Source organism: Jaculus jaculus, chromosome 16, assembly GCF_020740685.1.
Source record: "Jaculus jaculus isolate mJacJac1 chromosome 16, mJacJac1.mat.Y.cur, whole genome shotgun sequence".
NCBI lineage: Eukaryota > Metazoa > Chordata > Mammalia > Rodentia > Dipodidae > Jaculus > Jaculus jaculus.
Genome location: NC_059117.1, coordinates 40,768,970 through 40,786,289, shown reverse-complemented (window position 1 = coordinate 40,786,289; position 17,320 = coordinate 40,768,970). Strand labels below are relative to the sequence as shown.

Here is a 17,320-nt window from a genome sequence, read left to right as displayed (position 1 = left end):
CTAAAAGCTGACTTCACCCAAGTGTAATGTCAAAAGGCTGGATTTGTCATTTGCCATGGTAACTAAAATGGCATGCTGTAGGTTCAATATTAAGTGTGTAAATCCTTTCTATGCACATAAATTTTAATCTCCAGTGTCACCTTCTAAATGAATGCCAGGATTGGGCTTGGACACTTTGTACCCTTTGTCATTAACACGAAGCCTGCACCAGAAAATATTGTTCAGGTTTAAAACTTATCTACTGTGCGTAGAATTTGAATTGCTTGATTGTACATCAATGACTGGGCATATTTTCAGTCCATAGGCTTTATATGACTTACCTTTTCATCTTTGGTTTGCCGGCTGGGAAAATTGGGGTTTGATAAAATATGAAGCAACATCCACTATTTGTTCCATGCCTTTAAAATAAAGTATGCTCAAGTTATGTCATGCTGTAACTAAATATCCCATGCTACTTACTGCCTTTAGAGAAGCCAGAACAAACTAGGCTTTTTTTTTTCCTGTCCAAAGATGATTGTGTTTAATATTCTGAAGCCCTTGGTTGATCAGAATGTGGCTCCATTTGGTAACATTTAAGGGATCAAATAGGTAAGACTTCTTACATTAAATATTGATAGCAGGTGCCTTCAAATCCCCACTAGGCTTGTACTCATAAGAACAAAAATATCATAATGTGTTTTTTCCTGAACATGCTTTAAGCATGTTTTAAATACATTTCTGTGACTATGCATAGAAAGAGAAGAAAACATATGGCAGTTGATAACATCTGATTTTAATAGAAAAAGAACATAGTTGTCACTTAGCCCAGCCCTATAGTCCCTTTTCCAGACTCAGTGATTCATGGCCCGAGGGAGACAGCTCTCGTCCCAGCTAAAGCTCATCCATTCTAGGAAAGCCTAGAGGGATTTGCCTGCTTTCTGCCAAGCTGCATTTCAGCTGTTGGCTTTCTTATGGGCCCCATAAAAGAATGCAAAAGGGAATGGGTGGCTTAGAAGGCCATTTGTGCTTATGGGGTATGTCTACATTGCCAGGGCTCTTATTAGAAGTGAAGAGGGACCCTTCTTGAGATGGGAGATGCACAGGAAAGAGGCAGAAACTATTTAACTGGGTGCCAGGATCAATCTTCTGATCCCTTTCTCTAGCTGATAAACCTCAGTTGATCCCTCAAAACCCACCTCTTCCAAAAAGACTTCCCTAACCTCCCTGCCAAGTACTGCCTCCATCTTGTGCGGAGAAGTCGGGCTTCTCACCCGTGAACTACCTTTCCTACAAGCCTGTGGGCCAGGGGGCTGAAAGCACTCGGTTCACCTGACTTGTTACCACCAAATGTGCATCGTGCAAGTGTTTGTTGAGCATCTGTTTCATACAGGGAACACTGAGTGCTGGGCCAGTTCCCTAAAGAGTAAAGCTCTGTACTCTGTAGAGGAGGGAGGGGCATGAGCATGGACGGAGGTGGAAACTATGCCTGGGCTAATTAGCTCTATTGGAGAAAGGTCTTGGAAGCAGGCTGGAGAGGCTCAGGGGATATTAACAGTGTACATCACAAACATCTGTCTCATATCAGCTATCTTTCTAGAAAAGACTAGCAGTACTTTTTTTTTATTTCCTCTGATAGTGTATCTACTGTTCCACACTCCTGATTGCTTCTCTGCTCTGGTTTGGTTTGTTTTGGTGGGGGGCTTTGGTGTTGGTTTTGTCTGTTTGATTTTGTGTATGTGTATTTTTAAGACAAGGTCTCAATCTGTAGACCAAGCTAACCTCAGGTTTATAACAATCCTCATGCGTCAGCTTATCATATGCTAGGATTCCAAGTTTGAGCCACCAGACCTAGAGATCCCTGCCTTTTCAAAGAATTGTGTAGGCAGCAGCATAGGAACCTAAACTGTAAAAGGGTTCAGAATCCTGAGTACTTGCTGAGTGAATTAGCTTTAACATACACAGTACATGTTTTTACATCTTATTCACTTCTAACCTGGTAAGAACTTACATTACTAAATAGTCAGAGATTGGCATTTTATGAAGATAAAACTGCTCTGTGGCTTAGCAGAGCTAATGTATCAAATACCAGGGTAGGAGCCATTATTCAATAAACAGGCTGTTGTGTGAGCCAGTGCAACATTCTTCCAACAAAGCTCTCATATCCATGATAGTGAGGACGGAAGATAGAAACAAACAAACTGGTTTAGATGGCTGTACTGTCATGAAACAGTGAGACAGGTTGTAGAAGACACAGCCACAGTTATCTTAACACCACTTAAAACAGAAATTGTAGTTACCTCATTTTGTATGTGGGAAAATTATCTTGTATGTGAAGGTTGTATGTTTCTGTCCTTGGAATTCAGACTGTTGGATGCATTCTTCATTTCTAATAGAAACCACTTAACTAATGTGATTATTTTGTGTCCTGTCTTAGGCTTTTGATTAACCATTAACCTATGAATGTCATGAACAACTGTTTCATACAGTCTTAGGTCATACAATGTGGGCAAATATTGGATTCAATAAAATACCTGGTATGTAGCACATGATGGTTACTCATTAGTGTCCTGGACAATGCAGAATTAATATTTTGTTCACCAAGTTTGACTCAAGGTTAGAATGGCTTCATAAATACCAACCCAATGTTTGAGCTGTAGCATTTCATTTACTGAGAATAAAGATTGTTGGACTCACTGTCATGCTGAGCCGACTTCTTTTTTTTCTGCAAATATATATTGGTTTTTCGAGCTATCGTCTTACTCTAGCTCAGGCTGACCTGGAATTCACTATGTAGTCTCAGGGTGGCCTCAAGCTCACGGTGATCCTCCTACCTCTGCCTCCCAAGTGCTGGGATTAAAGGTGTGCACCACCACACCTGGCTTATTTTTATTTTTTGTTTGCTTTTTATTGGCAACTTCCATAATTGTAAACAATATTCCATGGTAATTCCCCCCCCCACACTTTCCCCTTTGAAACTCCACTCTCCATCATATGCCCTTCCCCTCTCAATCAGTCTGTCTTTTATTTTGATGTCATGATCTTTTCCTCCTATAATGATGGTCTTGTGTAGGTAGTATCAGGCACTGTGAGGTCATGGATATCCAGACCATTTTGTATCTGGAGGAGCACATTGTAAGGAGTCCTACCCTTCCTTTGGCTCTTATGTTCTTTCCGCCACCTCTTCCACAATGGACCCTGAGCCTTGGAAGGTGTGATAGATATAATGCAGTGCTGAGCACTCCTCTGTCACTTCTTTTCAGCACCATGGTGCCTTCTGAGTCATCCCAAGGTCACTGCCATCTGAAAAGAAAAGCTTCTCTAACAAAAAGAGAAGTGCTTACTTGGCAGTTTGGTGAGCATAGTATATACACTTATCCAGACAGCAGCAGACGTTATACACCTAGAGCTCATAATTACCCCTGTTGTAGGTTTTCAGTATCAGTGATATATTCCCTCCCATAGAGTGGGCCTCCATTCAAATTAGAGGGCAGTTGGTTTCTCCCATAACAGATGTGCTGCTATTGCACCCATCGGCTCTTTTTTCCTGGCTGGCCAAGTATAAGGCTTACTGTGTCCACTGTTGAGGATATTCACTGGTGATGTCTCTGTGTCCCATTGAGCTGCATGCAGTGTGGCTTTTTCCAGCTTTCTGTCAGATGGTGTACATGGAGGAGGTTTTCAGCTCAGCTCCAGCAGGATTTCTCAGTGACCTTGCAGCCCAAGTATGTGAAGTCTTCAGCAATAGGGTCTTACCATGTATGCTTGGTGGGAAACCAAGGGCTTCAGTAATGGCCTGTAATGTTTTGGGGGCATCAGAGACCTCCCTGACCAACAACTCACTGGAAGGTATCCCATCCCTGGCACTGAAAATTTTCTAGTAACAATCTATAGCGTCTGAGTGTTCCATTGTCCAAAAAAGTAGGTTTCCATATGGCTTATTTATATCCTCTTAGATTTTTGATTAGCCCTCCCTCCACCTTTCCTTTACTCAGTCTTTTCCCCTGACCTTACTTAGGCCTTTTCACTCTCACAAGTTCTTAGTAAAGTGCTCCTAAGAGTTCTTCAAAGGCAGCCTTAAAGAGATGGCTTAGCACTTATAAAGGTACTTGCTTACAAATCCTGTCAGCTGGGTTTGATTCCCCAGTACCCACATAAAGCCAGGTGAACAAAGTAGCACATGCCTCTGGAATTTTTTTACAGTGGCAAGAGGCACTGGTGAACCCATTCTCATTCTATCTATCCGTCCATCCATCTATCTATGTATCTGTCTATCCCTTCCCCTCCCTGTGTTTGCAAATAAATAAATAATTTTTAATATATAGTTAAAAAGATTTATTCTAAGGTCTCATGCATGGCCTTTGAACTATAGTAGTTCATGGATAGTCATTGATTATATTTTCATTGATTGTATATTCATTGATGTATTTTCATCATGCTAAGTAGGGTCACTGGGCAGTTCTAGCCCTTCTTCAGAGCAATGACATCACAAAGATATTGTTCCAAACAAGCCTCAGGATACCAGCACATCTTGAAGATGAAAGAGTATTGCACATTTAACCCTCTGATGATTTAGCTATGAGTCTTATGACATTATCAGCTCTGTAAAGGAAAAGAAAAGGACTCCCACTGGAGGTCTGACTGGTCAGGCACCCACTTCTGTAGTACTATATAGATCACAAGATCCTTTGGCTAACTTGTTTGCTATTCTCACCATAGCACTGTGAAGGCTTGAACTTTCAAAACAGCAGATGTGGCGCTCTGTCCAGCAAGGAGAGGTGTAACACAGGGTTGGTTTGCATCAAGCATGGTGAAGAGCAAGGAAGTGCCCCTCTAATTTAGGTCTGAAGCAGGCAGTCAAGCGCAGAGGTGGAGGTTCTGCCACCAGGAATCTCAGGAGAGTGAAGCCTCAAGACAGCACTGCACAGAGAGGTGGGCGCGACTATAGAAAGAATTGAGGAGACTGATGCGTCCCAGAAGTGATGAAATCAGCCAACATGTTCCTGCTAGGGACTGCCTTATACCAAGTCCACCCTTTGCCTTTCCTTATCCCAACCTCCTGAAATCCATGTTTGAAGAGCACTGTTCTCCAGACTCTTTCTGAATGCCTGCTGAGCTGGGAAATTCCAAAAGATAGCATCTGGAAAGTGGCACAAGGACCTGAAGGATGAAGGGAGCAGCTTTTACAGGGTGTGCATGTGGCTGACCGTGGGGCCTCGCATGTACTCTTGTCAGCTCATGGGCTCCTGCTTCAAGTCAGTCTTGCAAACAGGTAGAAATTCATTAAGTGAAGCGCTCCTTTTCCACGGCTGCCCTAGGATAGGACACCGATGGCTCGGCACTGTGGGTCTGGAAGAGAATGCTCCAGTACTCAGCTACCACCTGCAACTGCAGCATTTTAAACCAGGAGTCTTCCTCTCCTTTAAACTGCCAGAAAGATGGGATGGCAGCCTACCTGAAAGCCCTTGTATTTTATCAATTTGGAGACTGTCACTGTAATCCTGTTTTAAGCCCCCTGGCTGTAAATGACACAAGATGGTGCATCCATCCTCGCCGTGTGTCCTGCTGGATTGTCCTACCTGGTGGAAAATAAAGGATCTACAAATGCAAAATAATCACTTTCACAGTAATTAGAGACCTTGATTAAAGTTTTGGTTGGATTATTTGTTTATAAGCTTGTTTTGAGAAAAAGTAGCCTAAGCTGGCCTTGAACTTATAATCCTTTGGCTTCCATCTCCTGAATGTTGGTATTTTCATGTGTGTCCCACCACACCCTGTTAGATTTGCTTTCTTTTGTAGAAAAGGTAATATAGGGAAAAATAATGCTTTGTTTGGACCTTAAAGTCTATAATATTTATTGCCAGATTCATGTGATTAGATGAGACTCAGGTGGGAAGAATAAAACAGCTGCCCCATATATAAATTTTACCAAATACCAGCATGTAGTTTTTATTTGACCATCTTTTGTGGCATAAGCCAGAGAGCTGTGGCATGATGCAGTCAGGAAAATGCTCAGAACTCAGCACAGATGTAAACACCCCTGGGTCCTATAAATCTCCCAGCCTAAACCCTTCAGAGAGTTTCTCTGCACAGCCTCTGATTTTCAGCCTCCTGGGTCCCTTCAGTGGCCAGCTAACCCTGTTCATGACCCAAGGATCTCTAGCCAAGCAGCACAGCCCATACTCCCAGTGCAGCCTCCGCACACCTCTTGACCTCCAGCATTCCCCTAGCTTCCTGACATCCTTGGCAGCCTCTGCTACAAGGGGACCAATGACCTGGGTGCAGTGAGGACAGAGAAAGAGGAGAGGGGAGAGGCCGCCCTGTGGACTGCAGGCAGAGTTGGCTACTGGAACTTCCCAGCTGTTAGTGATCAGTGTCCAGCTCCACACCAAGGGGACCAAACAGTCAGGTGGGAATCAGTGGGCAGAGAGAGCCCAATAAATTTTCATCCGGTACTCTGATGCTTTGATCCACAGTGGAGAGTGGAGAGTAAGGTGATTTACTGGCATACCATTAACTATGGAAGTAACCAATAGAAAAGGGAGAGTAGATTTGTTACTTTTTGAAATTTCATCTTTTTTGTTGTTTGGTTGGTTTACAGACCACCAAGGGTAAAAGAAAAATTAAGGAGTGCTTACTAAATTATGTGAAATGTCAAGAAATAAATGTTGTATAAAAACAGATTCATTTTAAAGAAAAGAAGAACTATCATGAGCCTCAAATGCCAGAAACAGAAGACAAAATGATTAAGAGTAGGTCATTAGTAAAGGGATTTTTCCTATGATGTTGTCCTCTATGACTACTAATACACAGTGGTTACAATGACATGAGAGAAAGAGCGCACCCAGAGATGAAATGCAGTTGAACTGTCAACACAGAGCAGAATAACTAAAGACAGTTATTTTAATCTTGAAGCCATCTGAAAGCATTTAAAACTATTTTGCAAACATGTGACATCATGAGCATCCTTAGGCAGAATAATTAATCTACCCAACTAGAAAGTAACAAAATCACAGATGCTCTGAAGATAATCAAAATGTTTATCACCTGCTTTTATTTATTTGCTTTCACTCCAGAGGACAATAAATATCTTCTTCAATTTTACTCTAAAAGAATCTCGACTTTAACCAGAACAAATTGTAGACTACAGAACCACTTTTAGTTGAATGAAGTGTGCATAGCATGCCTACTCAAAAATATTGATTATTTTTCCTCCTTTGTGAGTGGCATTTGTTGGTAGAAAATATTTATGCATTTGCCAGGCATGGTGGCTCATACCTTTAATCCTAGCACTTGGGAGGCAGAGGTATGATTATTGTCATGAGTTTGAGGCCACCCTGAGACTATATAGTGAATTCCAGGACAGCCTGGGCTAGAGCAAGACCCTACCTCATAAAAACAAAAGAGAGAGAGAGAGAGAGAGAGAGAGAGAGGGAAAAGAAAGAAAGAAAATATTATGAATTATTATGGTGATAATCTGCTTCAATTCATGGAGTTAATGAATATGCCAACAGGGTTTAGTAAACATCCAGCCATAATCTCAAGAATTGCCAAATAAAAAACAACCCACAATCCTCTTAACCTGTCTGTAAATCTGTTTAAGGTTAGGATTAAATAGCAAAGACATAGAGTTCAAGCCACCTAGAGCTGAGATGCAGCTTGACTGTATAAAGTCCTGAATTTAATCCCAAATACTACAAAAAAGAAGAACATATGAAGGGAGGGGGAGGATGAAAGATGTTGGGTACTTGTCTAAAGGTCTAAATCAAATCGCTATAAAGCACTGACAGGTGTGACCAAACCTGGGCAGGGTAGTAGACAAGAACAGGGGGAGAAAGAATGGAAAAGATCGCCTGTTTAGGGCTTGAGAGGCCAGAGGCTAAGTGAGGAGTTACTGCGCACCTGCTGGTCTGCCTGGAGGCAGGAGGCCCAAGGGCTGGCAAAATACAGCTCAAGCGATGAGCAGCAGTGCTCGCAGCACAGAGGTGAGCTAGCCAAGGCTCACGCCAGTGGCTTCACTGGTTGTTTTATATACTAGGACCAATGTGTCATCTGGTTTTACTTGGTTTCCTAGCAGTGTGCCCAGCAGTTGTGTGCTGAAACTGTGGCCCTGAAGCCAGATTTTTTTAAAAAGAAACCTCCTCAATGTAGTCCCCCAGAAATGCCAAATGGACTCTCACACTGCCAAAGATCCCCCAATTACAGAATCATTTTCCTATAGGTTTGTGATGGTTTTCAGATAAGGATGCATAATGAGAAGCCAACGATTATTGTTTCAAAACCAAAACTGAATTAAAGATCATACCAGAACTGATGGTAGGGTTAAAATAGGGTGTGGTATAGAGAAATTGAAATTAGGCAAGGGATTTCCTGACTAGCCAAATGATCCAAATTCTTTTTCTGCCCTGTGGAAGGCCTCCGGCCCCAGAATAGAAGTGAAGCTCCCCGGGGCTGGCTTTACTCACACTGCTGGAGCACTGACTGCTGACATGTGTTTTTGGGAAAGTCGTTGCTAGTGGAAACAGCTTCAGGCAAGTGGCAGCACCCAGGATTCTCATATGACCCTTGCACGATTTTTGGAAGAACGTGACTTTACCAAAAGTCATCCATATGTTTCAGTCGGGTTCAAGGAATTATTTTGTTGGCCTGAGACCAGAACTGTGAAATAAATAGCAGGCATAATTAATTTTTTAAGATGTGGTCAAATGTTATAAAATGAAAAAAAAACTAGATAATAGCTACTCAAATCTGGCAGCCACATACAAAACAAATCATAGTCTCCCACTTAGGTCACAGTTTGTGTTTCAGATTACTTGATTTTTTTTAGTAGAAATGTGTCACCAGGCATCCTTTTCAAAATAGGAAGTCAGTCATCTAATGATTGGCTAACCAGAAAATGAAGAGATCAGTCTACAAGCAAGCAAAAGCTGGTGAAAACCTTAGGCACCAAAGACACAGCTTTTAGGCATGTTTGGCTGAACTAGAGTCAAGTCCAGAGCAGTTCAGCAGGTAGGGATGGCATGACTGGAACAGCACACTGAGTACACAGACTGCGTTCCTTATTGCCAAAGTGTTTGAGAAGACTCAGTCTCCTTTGTAGTGTTCACAGTTAGCATCAGGCCATTGGGCTCTGCCCAGTGAGGCAATAACTTTCATGCTAAACTCATCTGTAGAGGATATGTTTCCATGGTTCCTGCAAAACCTTATGTGGAATTTGAATGGCTGCTTAAGTATACACCAAGGGGGATGTGGTGCAGTATAATTTCCAACTCAACTTTGTGTTGTGTCATAGGAATCAAAGAGAGTGTGAAAATCAGGACACAGACTTCAGTCCACAAAGTTTCATCTCCAACTGAAATTGAGGGTTACCTTGAAAACAAGAGGACAAGTTGCCTTAGGCAACTCCAACAAGCCCCTCATAGATCTCGGTGGAACACATTCACTCCCAACAAATATTCTGGAAAAAGAACTTCTTAGCTTACCCCAAAAGACAGTTAGCAGAACTCATCGAAGAGTGCACAGGCATATTTACTTGATGGGGGAAACATGAGCAGTCTTGAGGGGAAGATGACTGACTAGAAAACCACCAGAGGGAAATGAACCCACACACTGTTCATGATTTACACCCTCATGGCACTAAAGGCATCATATTGAGGGGAAAGAGATTGGCGTCCTATTGGAGATCATATGTGGAAGAAGTCATGAAGTGGGCTCAAGGTGTCTCAAAAGAAGGAGCACATTGTTTCAGACGGAAACCATCGCATTCCTTTTCTTACTTCTCCCTGATCTGTCACTGAGAGCTGCATCTGGGCCTCGTTAGCCATCAGTGTGCAGCCTCCAGCTATAGCTGAGGCATCCCGGCTGCTGTGTCTTCCCTGAGTGGCTTCCCACACTCTGAGGCCTTTCTGAAAGTCATCCAGGATGTGGCCACCCAGGAAATACCATTTGGCCCCTGGCAAAGTGAAATGCTCTCACCTCTCTGAATAAGCTAGGCAGTCTAGATGTAGGTGCTGGGAACATCTGTATTTTTTTAAAAACTTTTCTGTTGACAATTTTCATAATGTACAGAATTATCACAACCTTCTCCTGTTACTTTCCCCCATTACCCTTCCAGTGAACTCCTTTCCAACTGTTCCTTCTTCTAGTTTGATATCTTTTTTTCCTTCCCTCTTCCATCATTCATGACAAAATGTTGATGGGCCCAATATTCTCCAGAAAATGATAGTTGCTATGAGGTCATAAATGTAACACCCCTTCATGTCTGGAAGACAGCATTTCCAAGCACTCCTCCCTATTCTCTGGCTCTTACATTCTTTCTGCTGCAAGGAACATATGCACTCTAATATGGCTTACTTGAGATCAGGCCCTTCTAATGAAGGGAAATTTAGCATGTATCTGAAGAGGTTACCCCATAGTGTCCTGAGAACCTTTGCTCTACTGTGGATCTTGTCACACTGGCCTGGGAAGAGCCAGCAGAGAGGCAAGAAAGTGACAGAATCAAGGCTGAAGAGACAGCTCAGTCAGTAGGCTGCTTGCCTTGTGAGTATGGGAACCTGCGTTTGAGCCCCATTAGGCATGTACAATGCTGTACACACCTATAACCCCAGCACTGGGGAGGTGCAGACGGGAGGATCCCCAGGGCTTGCTGGCTAGCCAGTCTAACCTAATAGGTGAGCTCCTGGCCAATGAGAGAGTCTGTCTCAAAGGAAGTACACAGCATGCCTAAGGACAACACCTGAGGTTGTGCTGTGACCTACATACACACTTAGACACACACACACACATGATGTGCATGCTTACCCACATAGACACATGTATCCTCTACACACTAACATGCATATACACACATACAAGCAATAAATAAATAAATAAATGTAACAGGATTTAACATAGTGTTTAAACTTGAAACAGCATACCCCCAAATATACCATCTGAGGCTAAAATACATTAGGTCATAAAACCAAATTCTCTCTCCTCTCTTCATTTCTCAGGATCTGTATTCCCTTGAAAAGACCAAGGCTAGGGCTGAGGTGGCTCATGCCTGCCGTCCCAGAACTCAGGGAGCTGAAGCAGGAGGACTGTAGACTGTAAATTCCAGGTCAGCCTGGGCTACCTGGTAAGGCCCTGTCTAAAAAAAAAAAAAAAAAAAAAAAAAAATTAATTAAAAAAAATTTTAAAGCACCAAGTTTTATGTTTCAGACTTGCTTCCTTGCTCTGCTTCCACTGGTGCTTTCTAGCTTGTCATGGGTCGCTCTGGGAACGCTTTGTCACTGTGCCACACCCGCAGCACTTTGTCTCCCTTGTGCTACAGGCACGTGTGGAGGCTGGTACTTTGGATGCCTTCCTGGTTTAGAAGGTGGGGGCTTCCACTTTCACCCTCAGTCCAGGCCTGCGCAAGGCCAGCTGTGCGTATTGGGAAAGTCACTGGACCCCTCTCAACCTGTTTTCCTCATCTCCAGAGGGAACGTGATGGGAACCACCGTGTCATAGAAGGTTGCGTAGACTCAACACACCAGAGCCCTGCCTGGGGTGACTGGCGCATAGTATAAGTGTTCTCAGTTCAGACAGTGGCACTGCTTTGCTGACCAAGCTTGTTAGAAAGACGTTTCCCCCTTCCTTTTGGTAAGTGAAGACATTTGTAACTACAAGTGGGAGGCAGCACTGCATGACTCAGTTTCTGTCTTCCACTCTGGCCAGGTACAGGAGGAAGGTTAGATACCAGGCTGTCTGTATGACACTGTTGGCACACGCAAGCTTTGTAAGTGGTACTTGCAGCTGCCCTTATCTGTTATCTAATCATTGTTTACAGGAAAGGGGCTAACGAGCAGAAAGTAGACTGACACTCAGCACTCTATGTGAAACCACTGGGACAGGTACTTATTCACTGTGACCTTGCTTCTCACCCACCTGAACCCCGAAACAATGACAATGAATGGTGTGGCTTCATGTTTCAGATAAAATGATTTATTCAAAGTCATGGACTCATGACTTGGATCTGATTCCGTTTCCTGAAAAACTGCAGGCAGGGCAGTTCCTTGGCTCCACTCGCCTGGTTCCTGGCCCTGACTTTCCTGTACTGGCCTCCTGTGGGCCATGCTTAAGCTGGCATAGATTTCAGAAACAGCTAATTCTTCCTCCCGGACAGGCCGTACATAAGATGCATCGTAATTAGCCATGTCTGATTGCCCTCCCGTTGTCCTAAGCTGTAGCCTCTAATTGTATGGAGGTGGGGGTTTCCTATGGCTAGTTTTATCATTTTGACAGTTTGCTAATAAAAGGTCACCACAGGTACGGAGCACTCTGATTTACATACAGCAAGTAAAAGGGCATTATGGGAAGCCAGTGGCTGAGGCAGCCCGCGCATTTGTTGCTATTGACATGCATGCTGAGAGTCCATAATTGACAAGAACTGCTATTATTAAGCAGGTCTGTTGAGATAATTAGCACTCAGGGTTGCATTTTTAATCGGACTTGAGTCAGATAATTTATCACAGCAGTAGCAAGCTGTCAGGGTCACACAATAAATACTCATTAAGACTGAATAAAGATTAACTGTGGGCTGAAAGAAAATTAGGCCAAGTAGTAACATTTGATTTCAATATTTACAGTACTAATGTGGACTTATATTGGCAAAAAGATCAGATCCCCAAATAGAGCTCATTTATGAAGGAAAAGAGAGGGATGCTAATGTTGAGATGCCTAAGTGGGAATCTTTTTAAAGCTTAAAATCATATTCCCAGTTGATTGCCAAAAATATTAATTTTGAAAGGCTTATTTGCTACTGCTATTCTAGGGAGCCTGGTATTTCTGCTTTAATAAGATGACAACTCCAAACAGGAAAATTGTGCATCTTGAAGGCATGCCTAATTTGTTAACATTAGTCTGATTCTACACTTTTAATTTAATGCAACCCACTTGTCTTTGGTTCATACATGGGCAGCTTATGGCACTTCAAGTTAATTAAAAACACCTACCATTAAGACATGCGACATCCTTAAAGGGAAAAGGAAGTAATTTCAGGTCACTATATTACCAGACCAAGACATTTATGTACTTGCTTATAATTTACAGTATGCTGAAGATAGGAAACCAAATGAGAACATTAGTATTTATGAATACAGTAAATTTTGTTGACAAAACCAGTGTTAAAAGGTCAGATACAGAATCCACAGTAAATGTGTAGTTTGTTTAATCAGACTGAAAGGCTTAGATTTTAATAGAAAATTAATTTCAAGGGTTCTTGTGATGGTGTAAAACCTTCCTGAGATACCGAGGCTGCCTCAGTCTAAGCACCCCTCCCCATCCCAGGTCTCTGGACTACTTTTGCATCTCACTATTCTGGTCAATCTAGAGGGATTTTAGCCAGGTCACCATCCTCATTGGAGAACTTGTATTTAAGACAAAAAAGTACTGTAATTCCTCTCCAAAAGAAGATAAACGTTCTAAAATGGAGAGGGAGTCTCTGCATATACATCTGCGTATGCACACACATGTAGTGCTAAAAATGCCAGCTGTAGAGATCAAATGAATTGCACTGAGGCAGGTGGGCTGGGAGGCGGATGTGGGTCATTGAGCAGGTGAATAAAGGAGAGAGGAGAGAGTGTGGCTGAGTATGAGATAGTGAGAGCCGAGGAACACTCGGAGGAGGCTGACAGAGAATGCAAGGAGAGCACACGACCTCCCAGCCCTATGAGGGTTGTGACAGCCCTCAGTGGCCACAACAAAAAGCTGTTGCCTTTCTTTTAAAACCACCCTTTCCAAGGTGCCTCAAAACTGGCACGAAAGAGGCCTTTGTGTTAAGGCTTGCTTTGCATGCGCAGCAGAGCTGGTGCAGTATCCCTAGGGAGCAGACAACAGGACCCAGGTTCCCTGCCTCTAAGGAGCCCCCGGGGCCATGCTGCCCCTTGTAGGGCTTCTGGTCCACTTCTCAGCCTGACCCCATTGTTTGCCTTGCTCCTCAAACCCTTCTCACACACCACTCTCAACTCCAGTTAGGAAGTAGCAGGTTGGCAACATGCAAATGGAGAACTATTACCCATGTTAATACATTCACTGCAGGATACGCATGTGCAGACCTCGTGATGTTTTCATCACAGAGCAAAGAAGGTGGAGGAACCCATTGCCTGAATGACCAGTAAACCAGTGGCTAGTGCTAAATGGTCCTGGTTGTCAATGGCAAGATGTCATTTTCCCTAGGGACTTGCACATGGTTGTCCCACCTCTAAGAGGCCTGGGTTACTTTTTGTCTAAACGCTTAATGCTACAGTTGTCCAGAAAGGGGTGGGGCTGTGTCTGTAGCTAACTGGCTTGTGGGACAGGCACACCAGCCATCATATTCCAGGGACACACGACTCCTCGCCTTCTCTCCGGACCCACAAGCCTCTCACTCTAGCTTGGTACTCTCAGAGTCCTGGAGCTAAGATAGGATCTGTGAGCTGCCCTGGAGAATGTGGGAGGATTCTCCCGCTTCCACTTCCCCCAGTGCTATCTCTCACTGTAAGGCTCAGTCCTCACCTATCCCAAGCCATTGTTCATACCACTTTTGGCTCAGCTCCCTGTCAATCCATCCCTGCTAAGCCATGAGCTGGTGACCAAAGGTTTTCTTTGATATTTTAAGCAGTGAGTTCCTGATAAGCAGATAGTTCTTGAGGCCCGAGTAATGAAGCTGTAACTAGCACTTTTAGTGTGTGTTGGAGGAGGAAAGTCTGCCCTGTGCTCCCCAGACCACACTGCATGGCCAGCTGCTACTGGGCTATGCAGCACAGAGGAGGTCTGAGAGACTCAGTCCACACTTCCTGTTTGTAGCTAAACAATGAACAGTGGCAAAAGGTGCAGATGGCAGATAGGAGCACAAGAGTGTAACCTACTTTCTGTGTATAGGGGCCAAGATTGGTATTTTAGATGTGTTACAAAATCATTAGAGGGCTGGGCCTGGTAGTACACTCTTTAATCCCCATAAGCCAGATGCACAAGGTGGCACATGCATCTGGAGTTTGTTTGCAGTGGTTGAAGGCCCTGGCATACCCATTCTCTATCTGCCCCTCCCCACAGATAAATAAGATATGAAAAAAATATTTAAGCTGGTAAAGAAATGTACAATTGCATACATTCCAGCATTTTCTCAATAACTATCAGTAGTTGGTGTGGGACTATCAGAACCTTTTTCTCTCTGGTGGTACTGGGGGTTGAACCCAGGCACCAGTGCATGCTCAGCAAGCACGCTGCCATTAAGCTGCCTTCCCAGTGCCGAACTTTCGCTTTCTATATCACAAATAAATCTATGATGTTTTGGCTTTTATGGAAATATCTTTTCCTTTCTATTTCCAAAGAAATAGAGAGATGGGAAAAACAGTTTGTTTTTTTTTAATTTTTATTTATTTATTTGAGAGAGACAGACACAGAGAGAAAGACAGATAGAGGGAGAGAGAGAGAATGGGTGCGCCAGGGCTTCCAGCCTCTGCAAACAAACTCCAGACGCGTGCGCCCCCTTGTGCATCTGGCTAACGTGGGACCTGGGGAACCGAGCCTCGAACCGGGGTCCTTAGGCTTCACAGGCAAGCGCTTAACCGCTAAGCCATCTCTCCAGCCCGGGAAAAACAGTTTTAATGGATGGTCGTATTTAGCCTGGTATATGAGATTTCCTAATGGGATATAAAGCCTTTCCTTGGCATATTGACTCTCTTGTTAGACATCCATAAAAACAAAAGAGAACACTCGTTGCTTAAATTATTTCCTTTGTTTATAAGCAATAAGTCTTCTCCAGAGATTTGTGTGTTTTCAAGTCAACATTTTCCCTATTAGTACATATACTGTTGGAGAAGAATCACGTTTTGTTTACATTTGAGCACAGTAGAATGCAAAGATATCCTGGGAGCATCCTAAAGACAAAACTTCAATGATAATGGCTAGTGTTTTATTGAGTAACTGCTTTGCATTTCCTATAATCCTTTTAACAGCCTAACGGGCAAGGTGTATATTGGTCCCAATTTTCAGTTACAGAAAACAGGCAGAGCCTGGGGTAAAGAATATACACAAAGCTGGTAAGGAGTCTGATTGGTTTCAAATGTTGCCTGAATTAGTCTGTGGAGCCCATGTTAAACACTTCCTTGCCTATACATAAGTGCGTCCTTCCTAATGCATGAAGCTCTCTGGTCTCTGAGAGGTGAGCATGAAAAGGTGAGTTTGGGGCTGGAGAGATGGCTTAGCAGTTAAGCGCTTGCCTGTGAAGCATAAGGACGCGGTTCGAGGCTTGATTCTCCAGGACCCACATTAGCCAGATGCACAAGGGGGTGCACGCATCTGGAGTTTGTTTGCAGTGGCTGGAAGCCCTGGCACGCTCATTCTCTCTCTCTTTCTCTCTCTCTCTCTCTCTCTCTCTGCCTCTTTCTCACTCTGTCATTCTCAAATAAATAAAAGTAACAAAAAAAAATTTTAAAGGTGAGTTTGGCAGGATTTCTACAACCCCAGTTGACACGAAGCCATGCAAGTGCATGAAGACCTCCCTGTGCCATTGGTGAAGCATCTTGTAAAGATTTGGACAAATGCTTGTCTGAGGGACACAGAGGGCAAAACTAACAATAGAACTGTAAAGGCTAAACACCTACTTAACTTGCTGAGTGATGGAATCTTTGAACTTGGAGTTAGTGAGCGTGTCTATAATTTCAACTATTTGGCTATGATGGAATGAAATATTTGGAGCTCACTCTGGAGAGGATAATAAACAGGGGTCTTTGATAATGGCAAATTAATCAGGACATATAACTAGAAAGGCTGGCCTTATGAGCCATTTTCACCACCCATAGGTGGGACTGGAAGTCAGGAGGCACAGATGTTTCCATCCTGAACCTCCAGCATCTGCCATCAAACTGTAGTAGATGTAAGCAAGTGGACCAGATACAGCTGAAAGCTTACATATGCTTTTAGGAACACTTTGTGCCTGAGGTTGTATGTGGGATAAACTGAGCAACATTCAAAATGTATGCTGAGCATGCCTTAGAGAAACCACACAGAAGTATAAATAAAAAATACAAGATTGTTGAATAGCATAAAATTGACCTTTTATGATTGCAGTCACTCTATGTCCATTGTGTTGACAAAGTCACAAAGTCAGTTGAGGCCTTTTGGTGTGACAAAGAACCAGTGAGATATGGTGGGCATCAGTTGAGGTAGGACATGTTGCCAAAGACCACCCCAGACCAACCTGTCAAAACGAGGAAGCACTGTGACTTCTGGTGGCCACAGGAAACGTGCCCTCCGGGCAGGCATATCACTTTTCTCACTTGACTTTCCTTCTGAGCTCTGCCAAACCACTCCTCTCTTAGGTCATTTCTCTTTTCCCTAAAGT

General features: G+C 43.3%; 1 protein-coding gene across 1 annotated transcript in view; it reads left to right on the top strand.

Annotated features, from left to right (window-relative positions):
- Jazf1 (JAZF zinc finger 1) overlaps positions 1-17,320 on the top strand; it is a 336,912-nt gene that overhangs the window by 211,269 nt on the left and 108,323 nt on the right. The gene's annotated exons all lie outside the window — the stretch shown is intronic.